The sequence below is a fragment of the Ambystoma mexicanum genome, chromosome 9 (genome assembly GCF_040938575.1).
Source record: "Ambystoma mexicanum isolate Mex_15411 chromosome 9, UKY_AmexF1_1, whole genome shotgun sequence".
Lineage (NCBI taxonomy): Eukaryota > Metazoa > Chordata > Amphibia > Caudata > Ambystomatidae > Ambystoma > Ambystoma mexicanum.
Genome location: NC_090931.1, coordinates 555268017 through 555294116, shown reverse-complemented (window position 1 = coordinate 555294116; position 26100 = coordinate 555268017). Strand labels below are relative to the sequence as shown.

The 26100-nt window shown below is 50.3% G+C and overlaps 1 protein-coding gene across 5 annotated transcripts in view; it reads right to left on the bottom strand.

Moving 5' to 3' along the window:
- Positions 1 to 26100, bottom strand: part of TRIM37 (tripartite motif containing 37) — a 1981866-nt gene that overhangs the window by 1540997 nt on the left and 414769 nt on the right. The window lies entirely within an intron of this gene.

Below are 26100 nucleotides of genomic sequence, written 5' to 3'. Positions count from 1 at the left end.
GGAGTCTATGAGAGCCGCGACTTCTTCCCACTGGTGGCAGTTGTAACTAGCCAGCAGGGTGGTGGAGTTGGCAATCCTTGCCTGGTAGGCGGAAGTGGAGGCTACTTTCCTGCCCAAGCCATAAATCTTATTGTTCTCCTTGTCGGGGGGAGCTTTGAACGATGACAAGGGTGTTCCCGCCCTCTTACGGGTGTTTGTAACAACCAGGGAGTCCGGTTTGAGATGTCCCCTTATGTACAGTGGGTCAGATTGGGCTGCCCTGAAAAGTTTTTCAATTCTGGGGTTTACTGCCCTAGTGAGATTGGGGTTAACAAGGGAAGGGTCTATCCTCCTTTGTATTGACTTAAGGATAGGGATGGCCTGAGCAACCGGTCTCCTTTCTCCCACCAGTTCCTCTGCAAAGTCCCTCTCTTCCTGAGCACCTTGGGTGTCAATGTGGAAGTGCTGTGCCGCTCTGAACAGGACTTCATTCAGGGGAGTCGGTAACCGCGGGCTCTTTCTCTACCGGGGAATCTACCCTGTATGTATCTGGGTCGTCGTCGTCGTCCTCCTCCTCCTCCTCCTCCTCCTGGTCCTCATCATCCCCATAATAGCCTGTCCCAGTTTGTTCTCCGAACATGCCCACGTCTGGATCCTCACCAAAGGATGGATCTTCCTGATATTGTGAATAGGGCTGTATATATAAGGGGTCTGAAGACTGAGTTGGTGCTTCACCCCGGGACTTCTTACTTGGGGGTATAGGATCCTTAGAGCCTGAGGGAGTTGACCCTTCTGGGGTATAAGAGAGAAAGTGTTCCAGGTTTTTGGCGTAGAAATCTGCCAATGATGACATCCTTGACATTACTCTGTCTATGTCATCACTGGACCATTCCCTTGAACTGGGAATAACTCTTTCCTGGAGTGCTTTCCCTGTTTTATCTTGACTAGACCTACTGGTTTGAACAGGGGTCTTAGGGACAAGAGACTGAGACTTGTCCGTGTGTTTAGGTGGAGTAGAATGTAGTTTAGGAGTGGAAGTAGGCTGGGACTGCTTACTTCGTTGTTTTTCCCCCTCCCCGTGGGTGGAAGAGGGTTTCCCCGATTTTTGGGCCCTATCAGAGCTTTTCGATGCCTGGCGTCGAAATTCGGGGGTAGAGTCCCTGTCTCTGGAGAGGGAAAGGGAAAGGGATTCGGTAGCAGCCTTCAAGCTGCCTGCAGACGCCGACTCCTGGAGTGCGGCTTGGGGGTAGAGGTCGGCGTCGTCCCCCGACGACCGAACCTCAGTCACTAAGGGGAGCAAGGCACTCTTAGCAACAGTGGAGGGTTGCCTGGTGTCATGAGGCGATCTCGAACGCGAACGCCCAGAGGACACTGACTCGGTGGACTGTTCTCTACGTGCCTCATTCCGAGAACTCGACGTGCGCGTCGAGTCTCGGTTGGACCTTTGTTTGCTGGAAGTGGTGTGGGTAGCACTCGTGTCGCCGGGGGTCTTCCCCATAGCTGCCCTGCCGGACAACCTTTCGAGGTCGGGGACTTGCGCTTGGCTGTCCATCGACGCCACATTGCCCTCGCCGTCCGAAAGTACGGCGTCGCTGCCATCGCTGAAGGCACCCTCCGCGGCCATGGCCTCTTGTCGCCTGGCGTGGTGGGCCCAACGCTTTGTCGAACGGTCCTTAAGGGTCTTTGGTTTAAACCGACTGCACGCTCTGCAATTCGCCTCGGGGTGGTCCATCGGCAAGTAGAGGTGGCGTGTCTGTCAACCCAAGGATACTTGCGGTTGCACTTGGGGCAAAATTGAAAAGGGGTACCCTCCATACGCACCCTGTGGCAGCGGGCTGGGAGTGTAGGAATATAAGTAATGTACCTATATTAATCAGAGTGCAGGATATGTGCCACCCCCCACTCTCCCTACTTGCAGGGCCGAGTCCAGAGGACTTCCGAGGCCCGGGCCGAGGCCAGAGGCCTTCCGAGGCCCAAATCCTTCGCTGTAGTCTGACGGTTGAATTTTCTCCCATCCGGCATCGAGTGTCAATGTTCGGAGACTCGACGTATAGGTGGAATAAACGGGGAAATATATAACAATAGTAGCAAAATCTGACTAAGTCAGGGAACTCTGCTCAGTGCTTCCGACCAGCATGGCGGAAAATAACAATCTGAGGGTCCTAGACGCATGAGGGATCATGGGTACAGTGGACGTCACACTAGGGATAGTATTACTGGCACGCCCTGTGTCGACGCCCATTTTCGAGTTTCGAAAAACAAACTAATACTCTGCAGCTTCCACTAGATGTCGGCCTATGCACAGCATGTGATCTAAGCAGATTCCACAAGCCTCAGAAATAAATATATATATATATATATATATATATATATATATATATATATATATATATATATATGGGATACATTACTCACCGTAATCGTATTTCTGATGCTTGTATCTGCTTAGATTCACATGCTGTGCATAGGCCGACATCTAGTGGAAGCTGCGGAGTATTACAGTTTGTTTTTCGAAAGTCGAAAATGGGCGTCGACACAGGCGTGCCAGTAATACTATCCCTAGTGTGACGTCCACTGTACCCAAGATCCCTCACGCGTGTAGGATCCTCAGATTGTATTTTTTCTGACATGAGGAAGCATGAGGAGTAGCGTGAGTACAGATAATCCAAGCAGATAGACAGAAAAGGTAAGACTACAAGCAATCATGCGCCTTCTCTCGGAGGGGAGGAAGGGTGGGTCGCATGTGAATCTAAGCAGATACAAGCATCAGAAATACGATTACGGTGAGTAATGTATCCCTTCTGAGGCTTGTGGAATCTGCTTAGATCACATGCTGTGCATAGATTAGCGAGCAGTACCAGAAGAAGGAGGTGGGATGTGAGAAGGGTCATGAGCAAACAGGTGTCTTAGAACCGCTTGTCCCACTTGTGTATCTGTCTTGGAATGAGTGTCAATGCAGTAATGCTGAGTAAAAGTGTGAATAGAGCTCCAAGTAGCCGCTTTGCAAATGGTGTCGAGGGGAACATTTGCAATGAAAGCCAGAGTGGCACCAATGCCTCTAGTAGAGTGGGCCCTTGGCGTAAAAGGCAGAGTCTTGTCAGAAAGAGAGTAACACAGCTGTATACAGTTGATAATCCACTTCGAGATAGCGCCCTTAGAGACGCGATCCCCCTCTCTGCCTGTAGCTACGGAGACAAACAGTTGATCTGTTTTCCTTAGCGGTCTGGTTTTATTTACATAGTATAGGACCGCCCTACGCACATCTAGGGTGTGTAGTTTCACCTCAGCCGAGCTTTGCGGGTTCTGGAAGAAAGCCGGAAGCTCGATGGACTGGTTTACATGGAACTTGGATATGAATTTAGGTGAGAACCTAGGGTGTGTGCGTAAAACCAGTTTGTCCTTGTGGATAGTAAAGAAAGGATCCTGCACTGACAGAGCCTGAATTTCACTGACCCTTCTTATGGAGGTAATGGCTACTAAGAAGGCCGTTTTATAAGTCAGGTGTTTGAGACTACTTTTATGCATGGGTTCGAATGGGGGTCCCATGAGCTTAGCTAGCACCACGTTGAGGTCCCATCCTGGCGGTGGGTTCGAAATAGGAGGGTGAAGTCTCTTTACTCCTTCCATGAAGGCTTTAACCACTGGTACTTTCCACCACGAGACCTTGTTATGGGATGTGGTGTAAGCCGAGAGGGCTGCCAGGTGTACTTTCAGCGAGTTAAAAACCAACCCTGCATCCAGCAGGTGGAGCATGTATGTCACAACGTTGGAAGGAGTGCAATCAACCGGGTTGATTTGTTTATTCTGGCACCAGATAACGAATCTTTTCCACTTATCAAAGTAACAGTGCCTTGTATTTGGTTTCCTGGACTCCTTTAGAATGTCCATACACCTCTGTGGTAATTTGAGATGTCCAAACTCTATGACTTCAGGAGCCATGCTGCTAGGTTCATAGAGTTGGGTTCCTGATGCACTGTTTGACCCTGTTGCTGGGACAGTAGGTTGTACCAGGCTGGGAGTCTGATGGGTTCGCACACCGCCATCCTGCGTAGGTGTGGAAACCATGGTTGTCTCGCCCACATGGGAGCAACTAGGATGAGCGTCATAGATTCCTTGTTCATCTTGTACACCACCTTCCTGATGAGAGGAGTTGGTGGAAAAGCGTACGCAAACATCCCTGACCAGTTCATCCACAGGGCATTCCCTTGGGAGTCCGGCTGGGGGAACCTGGATGCAAATCCTGGGCATTGTTTGTTTTCGCTTGTGGCGAATAGGTCTATAGTGGGGAAACCCCACTGAGAGAAGAGATCTTCTACTACGTCTCTGTGAAGGACCCATTCGTGTTCTTCTGGGAGGGAGTTTCTGCTTAGAGCATCCGCTAGGGAATTGAGCTCCCCTGGAACATGTTGCGATGACAGGAAGATGTTCCGTCTGAGTGCCCATATCCATATTTTCTGGGCAAGCTTGGACAGATTTGGCGAACGAGTCCCCCCTTGCTTGTTCAGATAGAACATGGCTGTCGTGCTGTCCGTCCTGATCTGCACCGACAAGTTCAGTAGATGGGGCTCGAACGCCCTTAGCGCTCGGAATACTGCCAGAAGCTCTAGCAGATTGATGTGGTTCTTGGCTACTGCGTGAGACCAGAGACCCTGAGCTGTGTGGTGGAGATGGTGAGCTCCCCACCCAGTCAGGCATGCATCTGTAGTCACCACGGCTTGTACTTCGGGATCGTAAAAGGGTTTCCCCTTTGCGAGATTCTCTCTTGTCCACCAGTGTAGGCTCTGTACGAGTGTTGGCGAAACGACCACTAGATCGTCCCAATGACCACTTGCCTGAGACCACTGTTTCGCCAACCATTCCTGCATGGGACGCATGCGCAGACGCGCGTGGGGGACCAGGTAAATGCATGACGCCATCATGCCCAGTAACCGCATAGCTTTGCGTACTGTTATCTGTTGACCTGACTGATAATGCGGAATTTGCAGAAGTATATTCCGAATTCTCTCTTCCGAAGGGAAGGTCAATCCTTTCTGAGTATCTAGGATAGCTCCTAGAAACTGTTTTGAGGTGCTTGGCACCAGACTTGACTTTTTCTCGTTGATGGAGAAGCCTAATTCGTGGAGGAGGTCGATAGTCCTCTGAATGTTTGACCTGCAAATTCCTGGGGTTTCCCCCGTTATGAGCCAGTCGTCCAGATAAGGGTACACCGGGATTGCTTCCCTGCGTAGGTGTGCAGCCGCCACCGCCAGTACCTTGGTGAATACCCTTGGTGCTGAAGCTATCCCGAAGGGCAGTACCTTGAATTGGTAGTGGCGACTGTCCACCTTGAAGCGCAAGTACTTTTTGTGCGCTGGGAGCATGGAAATATGAAAATAAGCATCTTTCATATCCAAGGTTGCCATGTAATCCCCCTTTTTTAGGAGGGGGATTACCTCTTGTAGCGTGGTCATACGGAATTTTTGGGGCTTGACATATTTGTTGGCAGGCCGTAAGTCCAATACTGGGCGCATTGTCAAATCTTTCTTTGGCACAAGGAAGTAAGTTGAATAGATACCCTTGTTTACCTGGTGTCCTGGGACGAGTTCTATCGCGTCCTTTTCTAGCAGAATGGCGATCTCCTCGAGAAGGATCCTTTGATGCTCTAGGGAGTGCACTCTTTGTCGTGGAGGATGATTCCGGGGACGCTGCAGTAGTTCTATACAATATCCTGCGGATACTGTTGACAGCACCCATCTGTCTGAGGTGATCCCTTCCCAAGCCTGGGTGAAGGTGGAAATGCGTCCCCCTACTGGGGTTGCGTGGCAAGGGACCCTGAACTGAGCGTCACTGTTTTGGTGGAGGCGTGCCCCCGCCCTTGTTGGGGCTGCCTCTGCCTCTTCCACGACCTCTCTTGTTACCCCTGCCGTAACTCTGGGTAGACTGCTGGTTGTTATTCCATTGTGTACCTTGTCCCTGGGCATAGTTGCCTCTTTGTGAATTTTGGCCGCGTGGGCGACGAAAATTATTGTTCCCCCTCTGGTTAGGGGGTTTGTTGGTAAGCTGGCCAAGGGATTTGAGAGTCTCATATTCATCTTTGGCATTTTTAAGTGCGTCTTCGACCGCTTTCCCAAACAATAGGTCGGGTTCCACTGGCTTGTCTATTAAAGAAGCCTGGGTTTCTGTCTTGAATCCCGACTGCCGTAACCACGCATGTCTCTTGATAACAGTACCTTCTGCTATCAATCTCCCTGCGTTGTCAGCGGCGTCGAAAGTTGCTTTTAAAATGCAACCAGACACGGCTCTCCCCTCTGCCGAGATCCGAGCCAGCTGGCCCTTTAACGGTTCTGGAGCAGAGGCAATGAGCGCCGCGACTTCTTCCCATTGATGGCAATTGTAACTAGCCAACAGGGTGGTGGAATTCGCAATCCTTGCTTGGTAGGCGGACGTTGAGGCTACCTTTCTGCCAAACCCGTAAAGTTTTTTGCTCTCCTTGTCGGGAGGAGCTTCTGATGAAGATAAGGGCGTGCCAGCCCTCTTTCTAGTGTTGGTCACCACTAGGGAATCTGGTTTAAGATGTCCCTTTATATACAGAGGGTCAGACTGGGCTGCCCGGAAAATCTTTTCAATTCTGGGGTTGACAGCTCTGGTGAGGTTAGGATTCACCAGGGAAGGATCTATTCTTCGTTGGATGGATTTGAGGATAGGGATGGTCTGAGCGACCGGTCTTCTCTCTCCTACAAACTCCTCCGCGAAGTCCCTTTCCTCCTGTACACCGTGGGTGTCGATGTGGAAGTGTTCCGCTGCTCGAGCGAGAACCTCGTTAAGGAGGGGCTGGTTATCAACTGGAGAGTCAGTAACTGGGGCTTCGCTTTGTACTGGGGAATCTACTCTGTAAATTTCCTGCTCATCTTCTCCCTCCTCCAGGTCCTCATCCTCTGCATAGTAATCTGTCCCGGTTTGTTCTTCCATAAATGCAAACTCCTGGTCCTCTTCAGGGAAAACTTGTCCCTGATAACTGGGGAGTGGAGTAGAATATGGAGTGGAGTAAGGCTGAACCTTGAAGGGTTCAGGTCTTTCGACCCGGGGCTCTTTACTTAGCGGGATAGGATCGGAGGAGCCTGAGGGTGTGGCCCCTTGAGGGTTATATGAAAGAAAGTGTTCTGGGTTCTTATCATAAAAATCAGCCAAGGAAGACATCCTAGACATAACCCTGTCTATGTCTTCACTGGACCATTCCCTGGAACAGGGTATTACTTTAGCAGGTGATTTATTTTCAAGGGTAGACTTGTGTTTGCTTGTCTGCTTAGGCTTTACAGGGGTGGAAGGCTGTGCTTTCCGCTGTTTCCCCCCTTCTCCGTGCGTGGAAAAATGTTTTCCCTGTCCCTTGGGGGCCCCAGAGACTTTCGACGGCTGGCGTCGAGGGTCTGGAGAGGTATCTGTGTGCTTCGGGCGTGGGGCCTCACTGATGTTAACCGCGGTCTCGGTATCTTGGAGCGCGGCCTGGGGGTGGAAGTCGTCTTCGTCTCCCGACGATCGAACTTCCGTTAGTGTGTGTAGCGAGGCACTCTTGGCAAGAGTGGATGATTGCCTTGCGTCGTGAGGCGATCTCGATCGAGAGCGCCCAGAGGACACCGAGTCGGACCGTTCTTTTTGTGCCTCTTTCCGGGAAGTCGACGTCGTCGAGGTCCGGTTGGTCTTAGTGTGTTTAGTGTGTGTTAGGTGTGTAGCGCTTGCGTCGCCGGGGGTCTTCCCCATAGCCGCCTTGCCGGACGACCTTCCGAGGTCGGGGACCTGCGCTCGTCGGCTGTCTTTCGACGCCGTAATGCCCTCGCCGTCCGAAAGTACGGCGTCGCTGCCATCGCTGAAGGCGCCCTCCGCTGCCATGGCCTCCTGCCTGGCGTGGTGGGCCCAACGCTTTGTCGAACGGTCCTTAAGTGTCTTAGGTTTAAACCTACTACACGCTCTGCAGTTCGCTTCGGGGTGATCCCTCGGCAAGCAGAGATTGCACGTGGCGTGCCTGTCGACCCAAGGGTATTTGCGATTGCACTTGGGGCAGAATTGAAAAGGGGTACCCTCCATACGCACCTTAAGGCAGCGGGCTGCTAAGTGTAGGAATATATATAAATGTAACTATATATCAAGAGTGAAGAGTATGTACCACCCCCCACTCTCCCTACTTGTAAGGGCCGAGGCCAGCGGCCTACTAGGCCCGGGCCGAGGCCAGCGGCCTACCGAGGCCCAGATCCGTCGTGCAGCAGTCGACGGTCGATGACTTCTCCAGCCGTCGTCGAGGTTGAGGGTCGACGTTGGGGTGGGGAAGGGAATGAATAAGAATTAAAATTATAATAACAGCAAAAGTATGGCTAAGGCCAGGGAACTCCGCAAGATGCTTCCGACCAGTATGGCGGAAAAAAACAATCTGAGGATCCTACACGCGTGAGGGATCTTGGGTACAGTGGACGTCACACTAGGGATAGTATTACTGGCACGCCTGTGTCGACGCCCATTTTCGACTTTCGAAAAACAAACTGTAATACTCCGCAGCTTCCACTAGATGTCGGCCTATGCACAGCATGTGATCTAAGCAGATTCCACAAGCCTCAGAAATATATATATATATATATATATATATAGTGTGCAGTGGTCATCATTGCGTCTAGAGCCTGTCCTTTTCTTCCATCTAGCGATAAATGGGCATTAATAAAGAAAGGCACAGTACGAAGCCTAAAGAGGCATAGCTAAGGTCCCGAGGTATGATAAAAGTGGTAGAAAGGAAGAGTCTGGCTATTTCTTCCAGCAGTTCCCAGAGCAATGATTTGCCTTGCATGTATATTGGTAGAGTCCCTATCAAACCTCCCTTTCAGTTGAGTCATCCCATTGGGCTGCAAACTGTACTTGGGCAGCAAAGAAATAGAGTTAAAAATCTGGGAGAGCCAGCCCACCCTCCCGATAGGACCTCTGCAGCATCTTCAACGCCGCCCTTCATCTGCCCACTCCCCAGAGTAATTCCACAATCTTAGTATCCAACATTTTAAAGAAAATCTGTTTTATCATATAGTGAATATTGGCGAAGAAATACAGTAGTTAGGGAAAGATCACCATTTTGCCTAATGCTACTCTACCCATTTACAAGAATAGCGATGACTTCCAGAAGTCTATAGCATCCCCATTGCCCGTCAATGCTCTACCCGTATAGAAAAAGTTATTTACTAACTGGTAACGTTCTTTCGATTGGATGTTCCTCCCACGTATTCCTCATCTTTGATATACGTATCAACTGCTTTGCTGCTTCGGAAAAAAAATGTCCACACCAGAGGGCGCTGTGCTCGAAATCGTGGCGTTGATGTCACTCGAAGGCTGCCGTAGAACGTCGACGTCATCAGCAAAACAAATAGCTTGAGCCGCGCCCGTTGGCCTCAGTTCCGTTTTTTCGTTCCTACCAAATCGAGGAATCGATCAGGCGTACCCAAAGCCCGCAAGAACCCAGAAAGCGCAGTGTGTAAAAAAACAAATTGTACAGCAGGGTAGGCTGGGTGGGGCGATGAGGACTACGTGGGAGTAACATCCAGTCGAAAGAACATTACCAGTTGATAAGTTACTTGTTCTTAAAATGGATTGTGCCCTCCCACGTATTCCTCACCTTTGATAGACTCCCAAAGCAGTGATAATTTGGAGGGAGTACCAATTAATTTTAATCATGGGCCGTATGAAGAACGGCCTTTGCAAAAAAGACCTCCATGAGACGAGATCGAGTCCAAACAGTAATGCTTTACAAATGTGTGCATAGACGAGCAGGTGGCCGCTGCACAGATATTTACCGGGACATCCCTTTGCAGAGCCACAGAAGTTGCCATGCCACTAGTGGAATGAGCTCTTAGCCCATCTAGAGGATCTTTACCTGCCAGTCGAACAAGTTACTCTCTTACCTGGTAACGTTCTTTCGATGGGATGGTCTGACAACGCATTCCATATCTATGACAGTAATCACCACAGCTGTGCTGCTTTGGAAATATTTTCGGCGTCTGCGTCGATGACGTTGATACGCTGTCCTCGAGGGCCTCCGTCGTGCCGACGTCACCGGATGTTGTAAGTCGGACGCACGACGCCCGTAGCCTCAGTTGTAGTTTTTTCCCAGAATGTGTGGCACCAAACCACTGCCAGTATGACCACAGAAAGCCTTGCGGAAACGTAAGCTGCAATCGCATAAGAAATTCTGTAGCGGGGCAGGTAGGGAGGGAGCGATATGGAATATGTCGTCGGACCATCCCATCGAAAGAACGTTATCAGGTAAGAGAGTAACTTGTTCTTCAAGGGGATTGGGTCCTCCGACGTATTCCATATTTATGACAGACTCCCAAAGCAGTACCAACGTATGGCGGAGGGAAAAAGAATTTAGAATATAGAAATTTAGAATGCCCAATCAAATTGCAGAGTAAAGGACCGCCTTGCCAAAGGCCAGATCCTGCCCATGGATATAATCTAGGCAGAAGTGTCGTACAAAAGTAAGGGCCAAAGCCCATGTGGCTGCTTCACAGAGGTTACGAATAGGAACACCCCTCTGCAGGGCAGTAGAGGCAGCCATACCCCTAGTAGAATCGGCCTGTAAGCCTACCGGAGGGTCCTTAGCCGCCAGGCAGTAACATTCAGAAATTGCCAAAATAATCAATCTAGACAAAGTCTGCTTAGTAACAGCGTGTCCCAAACACCTTCCAGGATAACCAATAAAGAGCTGATCGTCCACTCTGACCCGGGACATGCGTGAAATGTAGAAACTTAAAGCTCTCCTAGGATCCAACCTATGGAGCCTCTCGCCTCTCCTCTTCCTTACCAGGATGTGGAGGAGGATAGAACACCGGAAGAATGACCTGGCTTAAATGAAATTCCGACACAACCTTCGGAAGAAAAGAAGGACGAACCCTAAGGACAACCCTGTCCTTATGGAACACTGTGAAGGGTGGCTTAACTGAAAGTGCCTGCAACTCACTCACTCTGCGAGTGGAAGTGACCGCAACTAAAAACACAGTTTGAAGGGTTAACAGCCTCAAAGGACAAGAATGTAAAGGCTCAAACGGAGCACCCATAAGGACTTTCAGAACAAGGTTCAAATCCCAACCAGGCACCTGGAAAGGTGACGGCGGGAACACATTAGTGAGTCCTTTGAGAAACTGAAAAATTAAATGAATTTTGAAATAGGAACGCTCCTCAGTCGAGCGCTTAAATATTGACAGCGCCGCCAGGTAACCTTTAACAGTACCCACTAGCAGGCCCCTGTGGGCCAATGAAAGCAAAAAAGACAGAACCACAGGAATAGCACATGAAAAAGGATCCACATTCTTAACCCTGCACCAGTCGCAGAACTTTCTCCAACGGCAACGGTACAGGGACTTTGTTGCCGGCCGTCTGGCCGAAAGCAACACCTCCATCACGTCTTTAGGGAGGTCCCAATCCTTATACCTCAACCTTTCAGAAGCCAAGCGTGAAGGTTGAGGGAGCTGACCTTTGGATGGAGAACCTGACCCCTCACCCCCCTCCCGTGAAAGCAGATCGTCTCGGTAGGGAAGACGACGTGGGCAGATGGACAAGTCAAGAAGGTCTGGGTACCACCTCCTCCGGGCCCAAGCCAGAGCAATGAGGATCATCTGGGAACCGAACCTCCGTAGCCTCCGCAGCACTTGCGGGATGACGGGGACTGGAGGAAACGCGTACAGTAGTGGGAAGGACCACTCCACCACGAACGCGTCTCCTAAGGCTCCTTTTGGAGGAAATTCCTGCGAGCAGAACCTTTCACACTTCCGGTTGACACAGGAGGTGAAGAGAGCCACTTGAGGGGTCCCCCAAAGGGAGAACATCTCCAGGAGAATCTCCTGAGCCAGCTCCCACTTGTGAGAGATCGCGCTCTGCCTGCTCAGAGCGTCCGCCGTCTCGTTTTGGTCTCCGGTCAGATGAACCATCGAGATCGAAACTTCCTGCTGGATGGCCCAGAACCAGAGCTGCATTGCCTCCCTGCACAGAGGAAGTGATCCTGCCCCCCCTTTTTTTGAAGTAGTACATGGCCACTGTGTTGTCCGTCAGAATCAGGACATTCTTCCCTCGCACAGTCGGCAGAAAAGCCTTGAGGGCAAGCCTGGTGGCCCTCAGCTCCAACAGATTGATGTGGAGTCTGGACTCCGACGGAGACCAATGACCGCTGACTGTCAACTCATTGGCATGCGTTCCCCATCTCGTGAGGGATGCGTCCGTCACGATCGTTACCTCCGGCCAGGGTAGCCAAAATGGAGCCCCCTTCATCAGATTGCCTTTGACAGCCCACCACAGAAGGTCCTGGGCGGCACCTGAACGGGGTCCGACATCCTGCCGGAGGACTGTGACCACTGCATCTTGAGGGCCCATTGCAGAGATCTCATCTGCAACCTGGCCTCTGGCACCAGAAGAATGCAGGATGCCATGAGGCCGAGCAACCTCAAGAACCCGAACGCCGGGAGACTCTGGGCGTGTTGAAACATGTGCACAATCTGCTGAATGTGATGAGCCCTCACCTGGGGAGGAAAACACTGCCCCAGGGATGTGTCCAGCAATGCTCCGATGTACTGGAGCCACTAGGTTGGCGTCAAATGGGACTTCTTTAAGTTGAGGGAGAAGCCCAGCTTGTGAAAGGAGTGGCAGGTGACGGACAGATGATCCAGGACTTGCTCGGAAGAGCGCACCCTGATCAACCAATCGTCCAGGTAGGGGTAGACGTGAATCCCCCCTTTCCTGAGATACGCTGCCACCACCACCATGAGTTTGGTGAAGACCCTCGGGCGGAGGTCAATCCGAACGGCAGGACCCGAAACTGAAAGTGCGAGTCTCCAACCACAAACCTCAGGTATTTCTTGTGCTTTGGATGGATCGGCACATGAAAGTAAGCGTCCTTGAAGTCGAGAGACACCAACCAGTCCTGAAGTTGAAGGGCTTGGAGGACTTAAGAGTAACCATCTTGAACTTGTCCTTCCTGAGGAGTTTGTTCAAACCGCGCAAGTCCATGATGGGTCTCAATCCCCGTCTTTCTTCGAAATCAAAAAATAAGGGGAATACCATCCCTTGTCCCTCTCCGTTACAGGCACCAGTTCTATGGTGCCTTTCTCCAGCAGGGATTGAATTTCCTGCGCAAAGAGCTGATCCGGACTCTTCAAAAAGATTTCCTGGTGGATTGTCGTGAGGCCTCTGCCGGAAAGGAAGACAGTAGCCTGGGCTATGATCTCCAGAACCCACACATCTGAAGTAATGGCACGCCACTGTACAAGATGCTGCGCCAGCCTTCCCCCAACCGACAAACCATGGGACATGGCCTCATGACTGCGCTGAAGCGACTGCGGCAGTGCCTGAGGGCAAAGAGGAAACTGCCCAAGCGGCCTTGGTACCTCGAGTACCCCCTTTTCCACCTCTGGCACTCCTACGGTGGCCCCTTTGACTTGCAGCTCCTCTCGATTTACCAAAGGATGAGCAATATCGAAAGGAACTTTTCCTCCATTGCTGTCCCCTAGGACGAAAATGTGGAGGTTGGCGGACTGTAGCGCTCAACAACTTCGCTGCAGCTTTGGAGGTCTGCAACCTCTCAAGGCTCTCGTCAGCCTTGCTGCCAAAAAGATGTACACCATCAAAGGGCATGTTGAGGACACATCCTGCACATCAGGAGCAAACCCCGACTTCCGCAACCACGCAAACCTGCGTATTATGGTGCTTGCCGCCATGGATCGGCTGACACAATCTGCCATGTCCAAACCCGACTGAACGGTCTCACACATGGCATCCTTGCCATTCTGTACAATAGCAAGAAAACCATCCCATTGCTCCCCTTCGGGAATATGTTCAGCCGCCAAGGAAATACAGTTCCACAGAGTGTGCGTGAAACGTGACAAGGCACACACAGAGTTGGCTGCCTGTAAAGCCATAACCCCTTAAGAAAACACTTTCTTCGCCCAGCCATGAAAACGCTTGTCGTTCCCATCAGGAGGGATGGTAGGGTACGACGCCTGCTTTGCTGGGGCCGTGGCTGCCTGCACCACCAAACTCTCCAGAGTGGGGTGCGTTGTCAAGTAGCAAGGGTCACTACTGGATAGGTGGTATTTTCGCCACAAAGACTTGCTCACTGCCAGGAGACTCTCCGGAGCAGTCCAAGCTGCAACCACCCTTCTTTGCAAAGCCATATGGAATGGCAGTACTGGGTCAGTTGGAGGACCTTGGTCGAGGATGTCCGTCAGGTCATCCTGCAGAAAATCCACAGGTGGCGCAGACCACCCAAAGTATTCCGTGACCCTCGACATAAGGCGCTGATACGTGGACTCGGCATGGGTGCCAGGCTCAGGCCGACAGAACTCCACCTCCGGAGAGGTGTGCAGACCACTGCTGTCGTGCAGTGACTGATGCAGGTCTTCAATCTGGCTGTGACCAGACAAAATCTCGTCAGGCACCTCCTCAGGCACCAAACCTTCCTCAGATCCCTCATCCCAATCAGAAATATAATCCAGAGGACGGAAAGAGGGCACAGAAAAAGGGACAAACACATTCTTAGCCTTGGCCAGAGCCTTTCTGGGGGGGTTCCGCCGTGCCACGGGGTACCTCCGACAAAGCATCCTCGAAAGGCATCGACGGAATCTGTGTCGATGTCGAGCGAGGCACGGACAACTTCGACGGCGTCGACACAGGCCTCGAGCGTGTCCTTCGACAGCCTGGGCGCCGATGGCGTAGACGACTTCCTCGGAGGTGGAGCCTCGAGAGAGTCCCTCGACGACCTCTACGATGCAGAGAGTCGTCCGTCGAAAGTCCAGTGGATCATGACTTCCAGGGCTTGGCCACCTTACCCACCGACAGCTTCTTCTTACGCTCCCGCAAGGCCTTCGATGTAAGCAACTGGAAGTCCACACACAGTCATCCGTATCGTAGTCCTCCCCGAGGCACCAGAGGCAAGCGTCGTGCGTGCCCGTCAACGACATCTTGGACCCGCACACCCTACACTTCTTAAAACCCGACCGCGGGGCGGAAGAAGCCGCAGACATCATTACAATACACAAACAAACAGGTTCGAAGAACCGAAAGAACAGGATTCAGTAGAACCTAGGCGCGCCGAGATCTCCGAAGCAAACACGTTCGTGGAAAAAACGGAACTGAGGCTACGGGCGTCGTGCGTCCTACTTATAACATCCGGTGACGTCAGCTAGATGGAGGCCCTTGAGGACAGCGCATCTATGTCATCGATGCAGGACGCCGAAAAATGTTCCGAAGCAGCACAGCTGTGGTGATTACTGTCATAGATATGGAGTACGTCGGAGGACCCAATCCCCAAGAATATAGCATTCTCCAATTGCTAAAATTATCCATCTGGATATAGTCTGTTTTGTTACTGCCAGGCTCAACTTGTGGCCGGTATGAAGAGTTGGTCATTTTGTCTAAATTTGGCAAGTCCAGAGATATAAAAGCTTAAAGCCCTTTTTGGGTCTAGCCTGTGAAGTCTTACTTCCTCCTTACCTGCATGAGGGGGAGGATAGAAAGTTGGCAGTGTTATTTTTGAGACAAATGAAAGCCAGAGACCACCTTAGGTAAGAATGATGGTTTGACTTTGAGGATATCCTTATGGAAAATGGTGTGAGGAGGCTTACAAGAAAGAGCCTGTAACTCACTCACCCTGCGGGCTGATGGAAGAGCCACTAGTAGGACTGTTGTTAAAGTAAGGAGCCTCAGAGGCCAAGAATGTAATGGCTCGAATGGAATGCATGCGAGAAATTTTAATACCAAATTTAGATCCTAGACAGGGACATGAAATGGGACTGGAGGGTAGATGTTAATGAGACCCTTCAGAAATTGCACAATCAACGCTGGATTGTCCCGAGGTCTTTTCTGAAAAGGAAGGCAGTAACCTTGGGCTACTGTTTCCAGTGCCCAAGCATCTGAAGTAATGCCACGCCATTTGTTCAGATACAGAGAGATTCTGCCTCCCACCAGGATCTTGTGGGTCAAGCAGATCTTCCTCGTCCACCACAAAGGAATCTTTTTTGTCCCCTTTGTCCAGCCTGTCCTCTTCCCCTTTCCCTTCCAAATTAGGAATAGAAACGAAAAGGACAACCTCTGCAGGAAGATGAGCCTGAATGGGTTTGTTGTTGAAGCTGGCGTACGGAGGAGCTAAGAGATTTAGCCGCCGCCTTAGAGGTCTGCAGCCTCCCCAGACTCTCTTCTGCCTTGCTGCCGAACAACCTGAAGCCGTCAAAGGGCATATTGAGTAGTCTACCCTGCACATCCGGGGCAAAGCCTAACTTCCCCAACCACGCAAACCTGCATAGTACTCTGCTAGAAGCCATGGGCCTGCTGCTACTGTCAGCAGTGTCCATTCCTGACTGAAGCCACTCCTCCATAACGTCCTTTCCATCCTTCACTATAGCCAGGAAGCCGTCACTTTCTTCGCCTTCCGGAATGTGTTGAGCCGCCATGCTAACACAGTCCCACAGGGTGCAAGTCAAGGGTACAAGTAACATTTGTTGACTTCAAAACCATGCTGCCCGAAGAAAAAAAATCTTGCAATCCCAGGTATCCACCCTCTAGTCATCCCTATCCGAGGGAATAGTGGGGTAAGCGGACTGTCTAGTCGAAGTAGCTGCCTGGACCACTAAGCTTTCAGGTGTAGGGTGCTTAGTTAAGTAGTCCGGATGGAAGCCAGAAAGCCTATATTTTCTGCCAAAGAACAAGTTACTTACCAACTGTAACTTTCTTTCGATTGGATGTTCCTCCCACGTATTCCTCTTCTTAGATATATATCCTTACCTTCAGCTTTGCTGCTTCGGAAATGTTTTCTCTCTCCACTAGAGGGCGCTCCACTCGAGGGGACGATGTCCCTCTGCGGCATCCATCAAGTACCGACGTCATCCGTTGTATAAATGCCTCGAGTGCGACCGTTGGCTTCAGTTCTGTTTTGTCGTGTTTCGGAGCCCATGGATTATAATTAAGGGCGTGCCTCTTTTGACCGAAGCTTTAAAAGATTTCAGAGTAAACCACGTAAACTGTACTGTGGGGAAGGATGGGAGGGTCGATGAAGAATACGTGGCAGGAACATCCAATCGAAAGAACGTTACAGTTGGTAAGTAACTTGTTCTTCGAATGGATTGTGACCTCCCACGTATTCCTCATCTTAGATAGACTCCCAAAGCAGTTTTCTATTGGAGGCGGGAGCACAGATGTCTTTTTAGTCATGTACCGAATGTAGTACAGATTTGGCAAATAGACCTCCTTGAGAGGTAGTTGAGTCCAAAGAATAATGTTTGATGAAAGTATGCATGGATGACCATGTGGCTGCTGCACAAATGTCTTGTACAGGGACACCCCTCTTAAGTGCTGTTGAAGTTGCTATGCCCCTAGTTGAATGAGCTCTTAAACCCTCAGGGGGATCTTTTCCAGCTAGCCTATAACACTCTGTTATGGCTAAGATTATCCATCTTGATAATGTTTGTTTAGTCACAGGTAGTCCTAACATACGACCAGTGTATTCCACAAATAGTTGGTCACACTGACGTATTTTTGACAATCTTGAGATATAAAAGCTAAGTGCCCTTCTAGGATCTAGCCTATGTAGTCTTTCCTCTTCCTTACTTGTGTGAGGAGGAGGGTAGAACGTAGGTAGAATTATTTTCTGTGACAGATGAAAGTCTGAAACTATTTTTGGCAGAAAAGAGGGTTTGACTCGAAGGACAACTTTATCTTTATGAAAGATGGTGTGAGGAGGACCACTCTAAAGTGCCTGTAACTCACTTACTCTGCGGGCTGATGTCAATACAATTAGAAGAACAAGTTACTTCTTACCTTGTAACGTTCTTTCGACGGGATGTTCCTCCGACGTATTCCTCATCTTAGATATCTCCTTCCAGCTCTGCTGGCCTCGGAAATTTTTTTCTCTAGAGGGCGCTGCGCGTCGACGTCCTCCGAGTCGATGTCCCTCGACAGCCGCCGTATCGACGTCATCCTGGCTATAAAAGCCGCGCGCAGCGCCCATTGCCCAGTTCCGTTTTGTAGCCCACAATAATGCTTTCTGGACTAAACTAATCACCCTGAAGGAGCATAAGCTGCAACAACAAGGGAAGTAGAACTGCGGGGATGGATGGGAGGGTCGATGAGGAATACGTCGGAGGAACATCCCGTCGAAAGAACGTTACAAGGTAAGAAGTAACTTGTTCTTTGAAGGGATTGTGTCCTCCGACGTATTCCTCATCTTATATAGGCTCCCATAGCAGTATTCTATTATTGGAGGAGGGAGTACTGACTTCATGCTGTCTTCTATTGATGAATAGAATGCAGTACAGCCCTTCCAAACCTAGTCTCTTGACTGGAGGAGGAATCCAAGTTGTAAAATCGTGTAAAGGTATGGACAGACGACCATGTAGCGGCCGCACAGATGTCTCTAACCGGCACACCTCTTTTGAGGGCCGATGAAGCTGCAATACCTCTGGTCGAATGAGCCCTAAGGTTTTGAGGGGGCACTTTTACTGCCAGTTTATAACATTCCAGAATGGCTAGAATGATCCATCTGGAAACGGTCTGCTTAGTTATTGGTAACCCCAGCTTGTGACCTGTGTAACCTACAAACAGCTGGTCTGCCTGTCTTATCCTGGCTAGTCTACTGATGTAAAAACTTAAAGCCCTTCTAGGGTCTAGCCTGTGTAACCTCTCTTCCTCTTTCCCCGGGTGAGGAGGAGGATAGAAAGATGGTAGGGTAATCTTCTGAGTGATATGGAATTCAGAAACCACCTTAGGGAGGAAATTAGGCTTCACTTGCAGGACAACTTTGTCTTTGTGAAAGATAGTGTGAGGGGGTTTACAAGAAAGAGCTTGTAATTCGCTCACCCTTCTAGCAGATGTAAGTGCTATTAATAAAACAGTTTTAAGGGTAAGGAATCTTAACGAACAAGAATGGAGTGGTTCGAAAGGTGTGCCCATCAGTAAAGTTAGGACTAAGTTTAAATCCCATAGGGGAACTTGGAATGGTCTTGGGGGATAAACATTTGTTAACCCCTTTAGAAATTGTATTACCAAGGGTAACTTGAAATAGGATGGTTCTTCCGCAGTGCGCTTAAAGATGGATAGCGCTGCGAGATAGCCCTTAATGGTGCCAACTTGAAGGCCTGAATTTGCCAAATATAGTAGGAAGGACAAAACCATTGGGGTACCACATGAAAAAGGGTCGATATTCTGTTCTCTACACCAGCTGCAAAATCTGTTCCAACGGCAGCGGTATAAAGACTTTGTTGCTGGCCTCCTTGCCGAAAGCAACACCTCCATAACATCATCAGGGAGGTCCCAATCCTTGTACCTCAGCCTTTCAGAAGCCAAGCGTGAAGGTTGAGGGTTTTGATGTCTGGATGGAGAACCTGACCTCCCTTCTGTGAGAGTAGGTTCTCTCTGAGTGGAAGTCGAATTGGAGGGCAGATGGACAAGTCTAGAAGGTCCGGGTACCACGTTCTCCTGGCCCAATCCGGGGCAATTAGGATCATGGTTCTCCAGAATCTTCTCAACCTCCTGATTATTTGAGGAATGACAGGGACCGGTGGGAACGCGTACAGAAGCGGAAACTCCCAGTCCACTATGAACGCGTCCCCCAGAGATCCTCTCGGGGGAAATTCCCTTGAGCAGAACAGATCGCACTTCCTGTTGAGGCTGGTGGTGAACAGATCTACCTGAGGGGTTCCCCAAAGGGCGAAGATCTCTTGAAGGACTTCCTGAGCTAGCTCCCACTCGTGGGAGACTGTGCTCTGCCTGCTCAGAGCATCCGCTGTCAAGTTCTTCTCTCCGGCTAGGTGAACTGCCGATAGAGAGATTCCTTCTTGGATTGCCCAAAACCAGAGCTGCATCGCCTCTCTGGTAGTGATCCTACGCCTCCTCTTCTGTTGAGGTAATGCATGGCCACCGTGTTGTCCGTCATTATCAGGACGTTTTTCCCTTGTACAGCTGGCAGGAACGCCTTCAGCGCAAGTCTGATGGCTCTCAGCTCTAACAGGTTGATATTTAGTCTGGACTCCAATGGAGACCAACGACCGCTGATGGTCAAGTCGTTGGCGTGGGCTCCCCACCCCGTGAGTGAGGCATCCGTGACTACTGTTATCTCCGGCCAGGGTTGCTAAAACTGTTCTCCTTTCAGAATGTTCTCCTGACAGGCCCACCACTGAAGGTCTCGAGCCACCCTGTCGGGAACCTGAAGATCTGTCATTCTCCCTGAGAATTGTGACCACTGAGCCCATAGTGCCAACTGGAGGGATCTCATTCTCAGGCGAGCCTCTGGCACTAGGAAAATGCAGGATGCCATGAGGCCTAGCAACCTCAAAAAATCAAAGGCTGGGAGACGTTGGGCATGTTGGAACTTGGTAACCATCTGTAGAATATCTTGAGCCCTCACCTCTGGTGGCGAGGCTTTTCCCAGGGAAGTGTCCAGGATCGCTCCTATGAACTGGAGTCTCTGCGATGGTATCATTTGTGACTTCTTTAAATTGAGGGAGAAGCCCAGTCTGTGAAGGGAGTGGCACACGTGATTTAGCTGGATCTGAGCTTGTTCCTAAGAAACAGCCCTGATCAACCAATCGTCCAGGTAGGGGTAGACGTGAATCCCTTCCCTCCTTAGACTTGCCGCCACTACCGACATTAACTTGGTGAAGACCCTCGGGGGGGGGGGGGTCAGCCCAAATGGCAGCACTCGAAATTGATAGTGAGAGTTGCCAATTGCGAACCTCAGGTATTTCCTGTGTTTGAGATGGATAGGCACATGGAAATAAGCGTCCTGAAGGTCCAGAGATACCAACCAGTCCTGGAACTGAAGGGCCTGAAGGATCTGAGAAAGAGTAACCATCTTGAATTTGCCTTTCCTGAGGAATTTGTTCAATTCTCGCAAGTCCAAGATGGGTCTCAGTCCTCCGTCTTTCTTTGGAATGAGAAAGTAAGGGGAGTACCAGCCCTTGTTCCTCTCCGCTACAGGTACCGGTTCTATGGCACCTTTCTTTAGCAGGTCCAAAATTTCCTGCAAGAGGAGCGGATCTGGAGCTTTCTGAGAGCTGATCCCCGGTGGATGACTCTGAGGTATACGTAGGAAAGGCAGGCAGTAACCTTGGGCAACTGTCTCCAATGCCCAAGCATCTGACGTGATAGCCTGCCATACCGCCAGATGTTGAGTCAACCTGCCTCCTACAGGTGTCCTGTGAGGGAAGTCCTCAGAGTGGTTTTGGGGCGGCTGATGCAGATGCCGATGGTAAAGAGGCACCTGCTGTTGCTGCGGCTTTTGAATATCTACCCCGTCCACCTCGGGTAGTTCTTCTTTGTCCCCTTTGAGCCGGTCGTCCTCTACCTCTTCCGAATGCGGAGTAGAAGCGAAAGGACTTGCCCCTCGCAGAGGTTCCTGTGGGACGAAAAGGTGTCTGACGGATTGCAGCGCCTAGGGATTTTGCTGCTGCTTTTGAAGTTTGCAGTTTCTCTAAACTGTCATCCGCCTTTTTCCCGAACAAAGAAGAGCCATCAAATGGCATGTTCAAGAGCCTGGCTTGCACATCTGGGGCAAAACCAGGCTTTCTCAACCAAGCGAATCTCCTGGTTGTTGTACTTGCCGCCATTGCTCTGCTGATACTGTCAGCCGAATCAATGCCCGTCTGGAGGGATTCGCACATAGCGTCTTTACCGTCCTGTATAATATCCAGGAACGCATCCCTTTCTTCTCCCTCTGGGATGCAGTCAGCCGCTGTAGAAGCACACTCCCAAAGTGTATGGCTGAATCTAGCAAGGGTGTAAGTAGCATTAACAGATTTTAACGCCATGCTACATGCCGAAAAAACTTTCTTTGCCATAGCATCATATTTTTTATCGTCCCTGTCCTGTGGGACGGTAGGATAAGCCGTCTTGACATCGGTAGAGGATGCTGCCTGTACCACCAGACTTTCTGGGGATGGGTGTTTAGACAAAAACTCCGGGTCTGTAGAGGATACCCTGTACTTTGTAGACAGTTTTTTATTTACTGCCGGTACGACATCTGGGGTTTCCCAGTTCGTCATAATCTTCCTCTGAAGAGCTTTATGAAAAGGCACCACAGGATCCTCCTGTGGGCCTTTGTCAAGAATATCCGTGAGGTCATCTTGTTGGAAAGATTGTGAAGGTGTAGACCACCCCATAAACTCTGTGATCCTGGCCATTAAGGCTCTATAGGGGGTTTCAGCATGTTCCCCCGGGTCTGGCCTAGCAAACTCCACCTCAGGGGAGGTGTCTAACCCACTTGCCTCATGTAAGGAATCATGAAGATCCTTTAACCTGCGTTCTTCAGAGGAAAATTCCTCTCTAATTGGGGTTACAGGTCCCTGCAACTCAAATGTGTCTTCCAGTTCAGACAATTCACCCTCTTCCATAATTGAGGACATAGTTCTCAATTGTTCTGAACTCATAAAGGGTGTAAACCCCATTTCCAAGGCAGAGGGTGCCGAACTTGTCATAATCGGCCTCCAAAACGTCGATGCAGATGTCGAAGGCTTCGAGCGTGGCGTCGAAAACAAAGGCGGAGGCCTCGAAGACCTCGACAGAATTGGGATTCTGCTCGACAATCTCAAAGCCATCTACGTCGAGGACCTGGGGATAGTCACTGGGTGCGTCGTAACCGTGACTTTTCTTGGCGTCGACACCGGTGTCGAAGCTGGCGTCGAGTCGACAGACTCGTGTGTCGAAGGTCTCTTCGACAACGGCGTCGAAGACATCAACGTCGACGGCGTCGACGGAACCTTCGAGGAAGGTGACGTCGACGGCGTCGACGGAACCTTCGAGGAAGGTTTGGAGGTCATAGTCCTACTCGAGGGTTCGTGACGCGCTCGAGAGGTTTCCTTCGCCGGGTACTGCGACTCGCAGCGTTTTTGACCTTCGGGTCTTTCGACCAGAGCATCGCTCTCGGCAGTCTTCGAGGGGGTCGAGGCCGCTTTCTCGAAGACGCTCATCATATTTTTGCAGAATTCCTCCCATTCAGCCCGGGAACTATGTTTCGTGGGGCACGGGATTCTCTTTGGCGAAACAGAGGAAGAGGAAGACGGAGAAGGGGATCTTCAACGTCTCCTCTTCGAGTGCTTCGATCTCGAGGAGTGATGAAACCCACTCCGAGATCTGGAGCGCAAATGGTGACGAGGAGACGAATGTCTCGACTTAGTCGACGAAGAAGAAGCTTTAAAAGTCTTACCTTTCTCCAGCTTCCCCCTACGCTCCTTCAGGGCCTTAGCTGTCATGGACATACAGTCCTCGCACTCCGAACAATGGTGTTCAGCTCCCAAACACCACAGACAAACTCTGTGAGGGTCAGTCAGCGACATCTTTTTCCCACAATCTCGGCATTTTTTGAAGCCGTATCGAGGAGTTGTCGGTTCCGACGAAGAAGCCATTGAGTACGGATCGAATAACTCGAGGTAAATAGGTTTAACCTGACAAAACTGAGCAACGGTATTCCGAGGCACTGAGTAAGCGCGGAAAAACGGAACTGAGCAACGGGCGCTGCGCGCGGCCTTTATAGCCAGGATGACGTTGACGTCGATACGGCGGCTGTCGAGGGACATCGACTCGGAGGACGTCGACGCGCAGCGCCCTCTAGAGAACATTTTTTCCAAGGCCAGTAGAGCTGGAAGGAGATATCTAAGATGAGGAATACGTCGGAGGACACAATCCCTTCGAAGTATAGTTTTTAAAGTAAGAAGCCTTAATGGGCAAGAATGTAAAGGTTCAAAGGGTGCACCTGTCAGAAATGTCAGTACCAAATTTAAATCCCACACAGTAACTTGAAAAGGTATTGGTGGAAAAACATTGTTTAAACCTTTTAGAAATTGTATTATTAAAGGTATCTTAAAATAAGATTTTTCTTCTGACGAGCGCTTGAATATAGATAGCGCTGCTACGTATCCTTTTATTATCTTAACCTGGAGCCCCAGATTAGCTAAGTGCAACAGAAAAGATAATAACATTGGAATATCACATTCAAAAGGGATCCACATTCTTATCCCTGCACCAGTTACTGAACTTGTTCCAACGACACCGGTACAAAGATTTTGTTGATGGCCTTCTGGCCGAAAGCAAAACCTCCATATCATCTGGAAGGTCCCAATCCCTGTATCTCAACCTCTCAGAAGCCATGCGTGAAGGTTGAGTAGGTTGACCTCTGGATGGAGAACGTGACCTCCCTCTTGCGAGAGAAGGTCCTCTCTTTTTGGAAGACTTATTGGAGGGCAGATGGACATGTCGAGAAGGTCTGGGTACCACGTTCTCCTGGCCCAATCCGGGGCAATTAGGATCATGGTTTTCCTGAACTTTCTCAACCTCCTGATTACCTGAGGGATCACAGGGACTGGAGGGAACGCATATAGAAGAGGAAACTCCCACTCCACTACGAATGCGTCTCCTAGAGCTCCTCTCGGGGGAAATTCCCTTGAGTAGTACAGTTCGCACTTCCTGTTGACAGTGGTCGCGAACAGATCCACTTGAGGGGTTCCCCAAAGGGTGAAGATCTCCTGAAGGACTTCCTGAGCTAGTTCCCACTCGTGGGAGACTGAGCTCTGCCTGCACAGAGCGTCTGCCTCTGTGTTTTGGTCTCCTGCTGGGTGAATGGCAGATAGAGAGATCCCTTCTTGTATTGCCCAGAACCAGAGCTGCATTGCCTCTCTGCACAGTGGCAGTGAACCTACTCCTCCCCTCTTGTTGAGGTAGTACAAAAGAATGCAGGATGCCATGAGGCCGAGCAACCTGAAAAAATCAAAGGCCGGTAGATACTGGGCATCCTGGAATTTTGTTACCATCTGCAGAATGTGGTGAGCTCCCTCTTCGGGACGCGAGGCTTTGCCCAAACAAGTATCCAAGACTGCTCCTATAAACTGGAGCTTCTGTGATGGTATTATGTTTGACTTTATTAAATTCAGAGAAAACCCTAGTTTCTGAAGGAAGTGGCAAGTCTTGGATAGATGATCCTGGGCTTTTTCTGGAGAACGTGCCCTGATCATCCAATCGTCCAAATAGGGGTAGATGTGAATCCCCCCTCTTCTGAGACTCGCTGCCACCACCGCCATCAACTTGGTGAAAACTCTTGGGGCGGAGGTCAACCCGAATGGCAGAAGTCAAAACTGATTGCGAGAATTGCCAATCGCGAACATCAGGTACTTTCTGTGCTTGAGATGGATTGGCACATGAAAGTAAGCATCCTGAAGGTCCAGTGATACCAACCAGTCTTGAAGTTGGAGAGCCTGTAGGATCTGAGCAAGAGTGACCATCTTGAACTTGACCTTCCTGAGGAACTTGTTCAATTCTCTCAAGTCCAAGATGGGTCTCATTCCCCCGTCCTTCTTTGGAATGAGGAAATATGGGCAATACCAACCCTTGTTCCTTTCCGCTACAGGTACCTGTTCTATTGAACCTTCTGTAGCAGGGTAAAAACCTCCTGCAACAGGAGCGGATCTGGATTTTTGGTAGGGTTGTATTCCGGTGGGTGATTCTGAGGTTTCTTTAGAAAGGGAAGGCAGTAACCTTGGGATACGGTTTCCAGTGCCCAAGCATCTGAAGTAATGCCTTGCCATTCTTTCAGATGCTGTGAGATCCTGCCTCCTACTGGGGTCTTGTGAGTCAAAACCTCAGAGTGGTTTTGTGGCAGTTCCAGCAGCGGCTGAAGGGACAGATGCCGCTGCCGGGGCAGATTTAGTACCTCTTCCTCACCCCTGAGGACATTTCCTTTGCGCTCTTTGACTGGCCAGTCCCCTTCCTCTCCCAAATGAGGAGTAGAAACGAAAAGGACGACCCCTCCAGGAAGATGAGCCTGTGCAGGGGCGTTGCTGAGGTGGTCTTATAGCGGCACTGAGTGACTTTGCGGCTGCCTTGGAGGTCTGCAGCTCCTCCAAACTTTCATCCGCCTTGCTGCCAAACAACCTTGAGCCGTCAAATGGCATATTAAGAAGCCTAGATTGAACATCTGGTGCAAAACCTGACTTCCTTAGCCACGCAAATCTGCGTAGCACTGCGCTAGACTCCATGGACCTGCTGATACTGTCAGCAGTGTCCCAACCTGCTTGAAGGCATTCTCCCGAAGCCTCCTTACCATCCTCAATTATGGACAGGAAACCATCACGGTCCTCTCCTTCCGGGATGTGT